A 7500-nucleotide genomic window follows, 5' to 3' on the forward strand; every position below is an offset into this window, starting at 1 on the left:
GTGCCAAAAAAAAAGAAGCTGCGAATAGTGTCCATGTGCCTGTCCCTTTAGGAAAGCCGGCTTGCCGTGGATCTCCACCCGGGTGGGGAATTCCAAATAGGTCCCTCTATTTGATGGAAGTCAGCAACAAAAAGCTGGATTTTTTCTAAGTGTCAAGGAGGGTGTCGCTTCCAGAAGGCCCACCCGCCTTGGATCACCACCCGGTTAAGAAAAATGAAAAAAGTCCCTCTATTTGATGGAAGTCAGCAACAAAAAGCTGGATTTTTTCTAAGTGTCAAGGAGGGTGTCGCTTCCAGAAGGCCCACCTGCCTTGGATCGACACCCGGTTAAGAAACATGGAAAAAGTCCCTCTATTTGATGGAAGTCAGCAACAAAAAGCTGGATTTTTTCTAAGTGTCAAGGAGAGGGTCGCTTCCAGAAGGCCCACCTGCCTTGGATCGACACCCGGTTAAGAAACATGGAAAAAGTCCCTCTATTTGATGGAAGTCAGCTACAAAAAGCTGGATTTTTTCTAAGTGTCAAGGAGGGTGTCGCTTCCAGAAGGCCCACCTGCCTTGGATCGACACCCGGCTAAGAAACATGGAAAAAGTCCCTCTATTTGATGGAAGTCAGCAACAAAAAGCTGGATTTTTTCTAAGTGTCAAGGAGGGTGTCGCTTCCAGAAGGCCCACCCGCCTTGGATCACCACCCGGTTAAGAAAAATGAAAAAAGTCCCTCTAGTTAATGGAAGTCAGCAACAAAAAGCTGGATTTTTTCTAAGTGTCAAGGAGAGGGTCGCTTCCAGAAGGCCCACCCGCCTTGGATCGACACCCGGTTAAGAAAAATGAAAAAAGTCGCTCTATTTGATGGAAGTCAGCAACAAAAAGCTGGATTTTTTCTAAGTGTCAAGGAGGGTGTCGCTTCCAGAAGGCCCACCTGCCTTGGATCGACACCCGGTTAAGAAAAATGAAAAAAGTCGCTCTATTTGATGGAAGTCAGCAACAAAAAGCTGGATTTTTTCTAAGTGTCAAGGAGGGTGTCGCTTCCAGAAGGCCCACCTGCCTTGGATCGACACCCGGTTAAGAAAAATGAAAAAAGTCCCTCTATTTGATGGAAGTCAGCAACAAAAAGCTGGAATTTTTCTAAGTGTCAAGGAGGGTGTCGCTTCCAGAAGGCCCACCTGCCTTGGATCGACACCCGGTTAAGAAAAATGAAAAAAGTCCCTCTATTTGATGGAAGTCAGCAACAAAAAGCTGGATTTTTTCTAAGTGTCAAGGAGGGTGTTGCTTCCAGAAGGCCCACCTGCCTTGGATCGACACCCGGCTAAGAAACATGGAAAAAGTCCCTCTATTTGATGGAAGTCAGCAACAAAAAGCTGGATTTTTTCTAAGTGTCAAGGAGGGTGTCGCTTCCAGAAGGCCCACCCGCCTTGGATCACCACCCGGTTAAGAAAAATGAAAAAAGTCCCTCTATTTGATGGAAGTCAGCAACAAAAAGCTGGATTTTTTCTAAGTGTCAAGGAGGGTGTTGCTTCCAGAAGGCCCACCTGCCTTGGATCGACACCCGGCTAAGAAACATGGAAAAAGTCCCTCTATTTAATGGAAGTCAGCAACAAAAAGCTGGATTTTTTCTAAGTGTCAAGGAGGGTGTCGCTTCCAGAAGGCCCACCTGCCTTGGATCGACACCCGGTTAAGAAAAATGAAAAAAGTCCCTCTATTTAATGGAAGTCGGCAACAAAAAGCTGGATTTTTTTCTAAGTGTCAAGGAGGGTGTCGCTTCCAGAAGGCCCACCTGCCTTGGATCGACACCCGGTTAAGAAAAATGAAAAAAGTCCCTCTATTTAATGGAAGTCAGCAACAAAAAGCTGCAAATATGACAGAGTATCTAGGAGGGTGTCGCTTCCAGAAGGCCCACCCGCCTTGGATCGACACCCGGTTAAGAAACATGGAAAAAGTCCCTCTATTTAATGGAAGTCAGCAACAAAAAGCTGGATTTTTTCTAAGTGTAAAAGTTGGGATTTTTTCTAAGTGTCAACTTTTGGTGTACCAACCCTTCCAAAATAAAGTCGGGATTTTTTCTAAGTGTCAACTTTTGGTGTACCAACCCTTCCAAAATAAAGTCGGGATTTTTTCTAAGTGTCAACTTTTGGTGTACCAACACTTCCAAAATAAAGTGGGGATTTTTTCTAAGTGTCAACTTATATAGTCGGGATTTTTTCTAAGTGTCAACTTATATAGTCGGGATTTTTTTCTAAGTGTCAACTTATAAAGTGGGGATTTTTTTCCAAGTGTCCACTTTTGGTTCACCATGCCTTCCAGAGTCAAAGAAGCCCCCGAGTGAGACCCAAAAAACCGGACCGAGTGATGTCATTTGGGGCCCTATTTTGAGTCATTTTGTGGGATTTCGGTGACGCCGAGGAGGGAAGCAGGTGTTCCGGGAGGGAGGGTGCCTGTCCCTTTAAGAAGGCCGGCTTGCCGTGGATCTACACCCGGGTAGGGAATTCAAAATAGGTCCCTCTATTTGCTGGAAGTCAGCACAAAAAAGCTGGAAATATGACAGGGGAAAAAAAAAAAGAAGAAGCTGCAATGATGGCAGAGTGTCCATGTGCCTGTCCCTTTAAGAAGGCCGGCTTGCCGTGGATCTCCACCCGGGTGGGGAATTCCAAATAGGTCCCTCTATTTGCTGGAAGTGCCCCCCCAAAAAGCTGTCCATTTCCCCAAGTTTTTAAGGAGGGAAAAGCCACTTTAAGCCTAAAAAGGAAAGCGGGGATTTGGAGCCCTCCGGTGGACTTCCGCCGCCGCTGCACCCTTAGAAGAAAAAGCTGCACTTATGGCAGAGTGTCCATGTGCCTGTGCCTTTAGGAAGGCCGGCTTGCCGTGGTTCTGCACCAGGGTAGGGAATTCAAAATAGGTCCCTCTATCTGCTGGAAGTCAGCACAAAAAAAAGCTGGAAATATGACAGAGTGTCAACTTTTAGTGTAATAGACCTGCGAAAGTCAAAGTCGGGATTTTTTCTAAGTGTCCACTTTTGGTGTACCAACCTTTCCAAAATAAAGTGGGGATTTTTTCTAAGTGTCCACTTTTGGTGTACCAACCTTTCCAAAATAAAGTGGGGATTTTTTCTAAGTGTCCACTTTTGGTGTACCAACCCTTCCAAAATAAAGTGGGGATTTTTTCTAAGTGTCAACTTATAAAGTCGGGATTTTTTCTAAGTGTCAACTTATAAAGTGGGGATTTTTTCTAAGTGTCAACTTATAAAGTCGGGATTTTTTCCAAGTGTCAACTTATAAAGTGGGGATTTTTTCCAAGTGTCAACTTATATAGTCGGGATTTTTTTTCAAAGTGTCAACTTGTAAAGTGGGGATTTTTTCCAAGTGTCTACTTTTGGTTCACCATGCCTTCCAGAGTCAAAGAAGCCCCCGAGTGAGACCCAAAGAACCGGACCGAGTGATGTCATTTGGGGCCCTATTTTGAGTCATTTTGTGGGATTTCGGTGACGCCGAGGAGGGAAGCAGGTGTCAAGGGACAGGGGGGTGCCTGTCCCTTGAAGAAGGCCGGCTTGCCGTGGATCTACACCCGGGTAGGGAATTCAAAACAGGTCCCTCTATTTGCTGGAAGTCAGCACGAAAAAAAGCTGGAAATATGACAGAGTGCCCCCCAAAAAAAAAGAAGCTGCAATGATGGCAGAGTGTCCATGTTGCTGTCCCTTTAGGAAGGCCGGCTCGCCGTGGATCTCCACCCGAGTGGGGAATTCCAAATAGGTCCCTCCATTTGCTGGAAGTGCCCCCCCAAAAAGCTGTCCATTTCCCCAAGTTTTTAAGGGAAACAAAAACCAGGGTTGGGGTTGGATGCATCACACTGTAAGTCTCGGCTGCAGCCAGAAGCAAGTATTAAAAAGATAGACACCAACCATCATTTAAAAAGGGGAAAACAAATCCATTCATCAATAAATCATATCCAAATTTAAAAAAAGAGGCAGCTCAAAAGAGAGGGTGTGTGTCCAGCAGAAAATAGGCATGATAAACAAAGAGGGCTGGGGTTTGGAGGAGGGCAAAATGTCCCGCAGCCGGCCGCCCGAGTTCCGGGATGCCCAGCACGTCCATAACGCACCCCGCAAAGTCAAACTGGAAGTGGAGGGGAAAAAAGCTGGGAAAGAAGTTAAATGTCCTCAAAGTGTTCCAAAATCAGTCCCACGAGTCCCGCAGCTGGCCACCCGAGTCCAGGGAAGCCCGGCACCTCCGTAACAAGGCCCGCAAAGTCACACTGCAAGTGGGGGAGAAAAGCTGGCATAGTAGCCAAAAGTCCTCAAAGTGTTCAAAAATCAGTCCCCCACCAGCCCCGCAGCTGGCCACCCGAGTCCAGGGACGCCCGGCACAGCCGTAACGCACCCCGCAAAGTCAAACTGCAAGTGGGGGAGAAAAGCTGGGGGAAAATCCAAAAGTCCTCAACGTTTTCAAAATCCGCACCCGGGACTGAGTCCAGCAAGTCCCCCCGGTCCCAAAAATGCCATTTTTTTCAAAAAATACCCAAAAAATGCGGGGGCCGGATTTCGGAACCGGCGTACCGCTTTCGGCCCGCGTGCCCTAGATCGGAGACCGATGTCAAAAATGGACGCCGGTCGGGTATTTTTTTCCTTGGGGTCTATAGAGAGTAAATCCGGAGGAAAATTGGCCTTACGAGCAAAGGGAGGGATTTTAGGGGGCATAACGTCCAGCCGCCTGCCTCCCGGGTCCCGGGGAAGAGAAAGTCCAGAAAACTCATAAAATCATGCCCAGCATGGAGATCCACAAGTCCCGCCGCAGGCCCGAGGCTTCCCGGGTCCCGGGAATGACCAAAAGACACCCAGGAGTGGACCATCGAAAGTGGGAGGGAAATGGAGGGAAAGTCGGGAAAAAGGTCCAAAATGGGTTGAAAATCATATGATCCCACCCAGGGTAGAGTTCCACAAGTCCCGCAGCGAGCTGCACGAGCCGCAGGAACACCGGGAATGACCAAAAGGCACCCAGAAGCGAACCAGCGAAAGTGGGGGACAATTTGAGAAAAAGTTGGAAAAAGGTCCGAAATTGATTAAAAATCCTACCCAGGATGGAGTTCCAGAAGCCCCGCAGCGAGCTGCACGAGCCGCAGGAACACCGGGAATGACCAAAAGGCACCCAGAAGTGAACCAGCGAAAGTGGGGGGAAAATGGAGGAAAAGGAGGAAAAAGTACCAAATTGTTTAAAAATCCTACCCAGGATGGAGTTCCAGAAGCCCCGCAGCGAGCTGCACGAGCCGCAGGAACACCGGGAATGACCAAAAGGCACCCAGAAGTGAACCATCAAAAGTGGGGGACAATTTGAGAAAAAGTTGGAAAAAGGTCCGAAATTGATTAAAAATCCTACCCAGGATGGAGTTCCAGAAGCCCCGCAGCGAGCTGCGCGAGCCGCGGGAACACCGGGAATGACCAAAAGGCACCCAGAAGTGAACCATCAAAAGTGGGGGACAATTTGAGAAAAAGTTGGAAAAAGGTCCGAAATTGATTAAAAATCCTACCCAGGATGGAGTTCCAGAAGCCCCGCAGCGAGCTGCACGAGCCGCAGGAACACCGGGAATGACCAAAAGGCACCCAGAAGTGAACCAGCGAAAGTGGGGGGAAAATGGAGGAAAAGGAGGAAAAAGTACCAAATTGTTTAAAAATCCTACCCAGGATGGAGTTCCACAAGTCCCGCAGCGAGCTGCACGAGCCGCAGGAACACCGGGAATGACCAAAAGGCACCCAGAAGTGAACCATCAAAAGTGGGGGACAATTTGAGAAAAAGTTGGAAAAAGGTCCGAAATTGATTAAAAATCCTACCCAGGATGGAGTTCCAGAAGCCCCGCAGCGAGCTGCACGAGCCGCAGGAACACCGGGAATGACCAAAAGGCACCCAGAAGTGAACCAGCGAAAGTGGGGGGAAAATGGAGGAAAAGGAGGAAAGAGTACCAAATTGTTTAAAAATCCTACCCAGGATGGAGTTCCAGAAGCCCCGCAGCGAGCTGCACGAGCCGCAGGAACACCGGGAATGACCAAAAGGCACCCAGAAGTGAACCAGCGAAAGTGGGGGGAAAATGGAGGAAAAGGAGGAAAAAGTACCAAATTGTTTAAAAATCCTACCCAGGATGGAGTTCCACAAGTCCCGCAGCGAGCTGCACGAGCCGCAGGAACACCGGGAATGACCAAAAGGCACCCAGAAGTGAACCAGCCAAAGTGGGGGACAATTTGAGAAAAAGTTGGAAAAAGGTCCAAAATTGATTAAAAATCCTACCCAGGATGGAGTTCCAGAAGCCCCGCAGCGAGCTGCACGAGCCGCAGGAACACCGGGAATGACCAAAAGGCACCCAGAAGTGAACCATCAAAAGTGGGGGACAATTTGAGAAAAAGTTGGAAAAAGGTCCGAAATTGATTAAAAATCCTACCCAGGATGGAGTTCCAGAAGCCCCGCAGCGAGCTGCGCGAGCCGCAGGAACACCGGGAATGACCAAAAGGCACCCAGAAGTGAACCATCAAAAGTGGGGGACAATTTGAGAAAAAGTTGGAAAAAGGGCCGAAATTGTTTAAAAATCCTACCCAGGATGGAGTTCCAGAAGCCCCGCAGTGAGCTGCCCGAGCCGCAGGAACACCGGGAATGACCAAAAGGCACCCAGAAGTGAACCATCAAAAGTGGGGGACAATTTGAGAAAAAGTTGGAAAAAGGTCCGAAATTGATTAAAAATCCTACCCAGGATGGAGTTCCAGAAGCCCCGCAGCGAGCTGCGCGAGCCGCAGGAACACCGGGAATGACCAAAAGGCACCCAGAAGTGAACCATCAAAAGTGGGGGACAATTTGAGAAAAAGTTGGAAAAAGGGCCGAAATTGTTTAAAAATCCTACCCAGGATGGAGTTCCAGAAGCCCCGCAGTGAGCTGCCCGAGCCGCAGGAACACCGGGAATGACCAAAAGATACCCAGGAGTGAACCAGCCAAAGTGGGGGACAATTTGAGAAAAAGTTGGAAAAAGGTCCGAAATTGTTTAAAAATCCTACCCAGGATGGAGTTCCAGAAGTCCCGCAGCGAGCTGCGCGAGCTCCGGGACCCCCGGGAATGACCAAAAGATACCCAGGAGTGAACCAGCGAAAGTGGGGGACAATTTGAGAAAAAGTTGGAAAAAGGTCCGAAATTGTTTAAAAATCCTACCCAGGATGGAGTTCCAGAAGTCCCGCAGCGAGCTGCGCGAGCTCCGGGGCCCCCGGGAATGACCAAAAGATACCCAGGAGTGAACCAGCCCAAGTGGGGGACAAATGGAAGAAAAGCCGGGCCAAGTCCAAAAAAGTTGGATTTTTTGCCAAAGTGTCAACATGCGTGATTTTGTCAGAGTGTCCACTTTTGGGATTTTTTCAAAGTCCAACAACGAGAGAGGCCTGGCCTCCAGCCTGTCTAGCCTCTTCCATGAGACACTTAGAAAAAATCCCGTGCAAAAAAAGTGGATTTTTTCTAAGTCCAACAACGAGAGAGGCCTAACTTCCAGC

Source organism: Nerophis ophidion, unplaced genomic scaffold (assembly GCF_033978795.1).
Source record: "Nerophis ophidion isolate RoL-2023_Sa unplaced genomic scaffold, RoL_Noph_v1.0 HiC_scaffold_57, whole genome shotgun sequence".
In the NCBI taxonomy this organism is placed as follows: domain Eukaryota; kingdom Metazoa; phylum Chordata; class Actinopteri; order Syngnathiformes; family Syngnathidae; genus Nerophis; species Nerophis ophidion.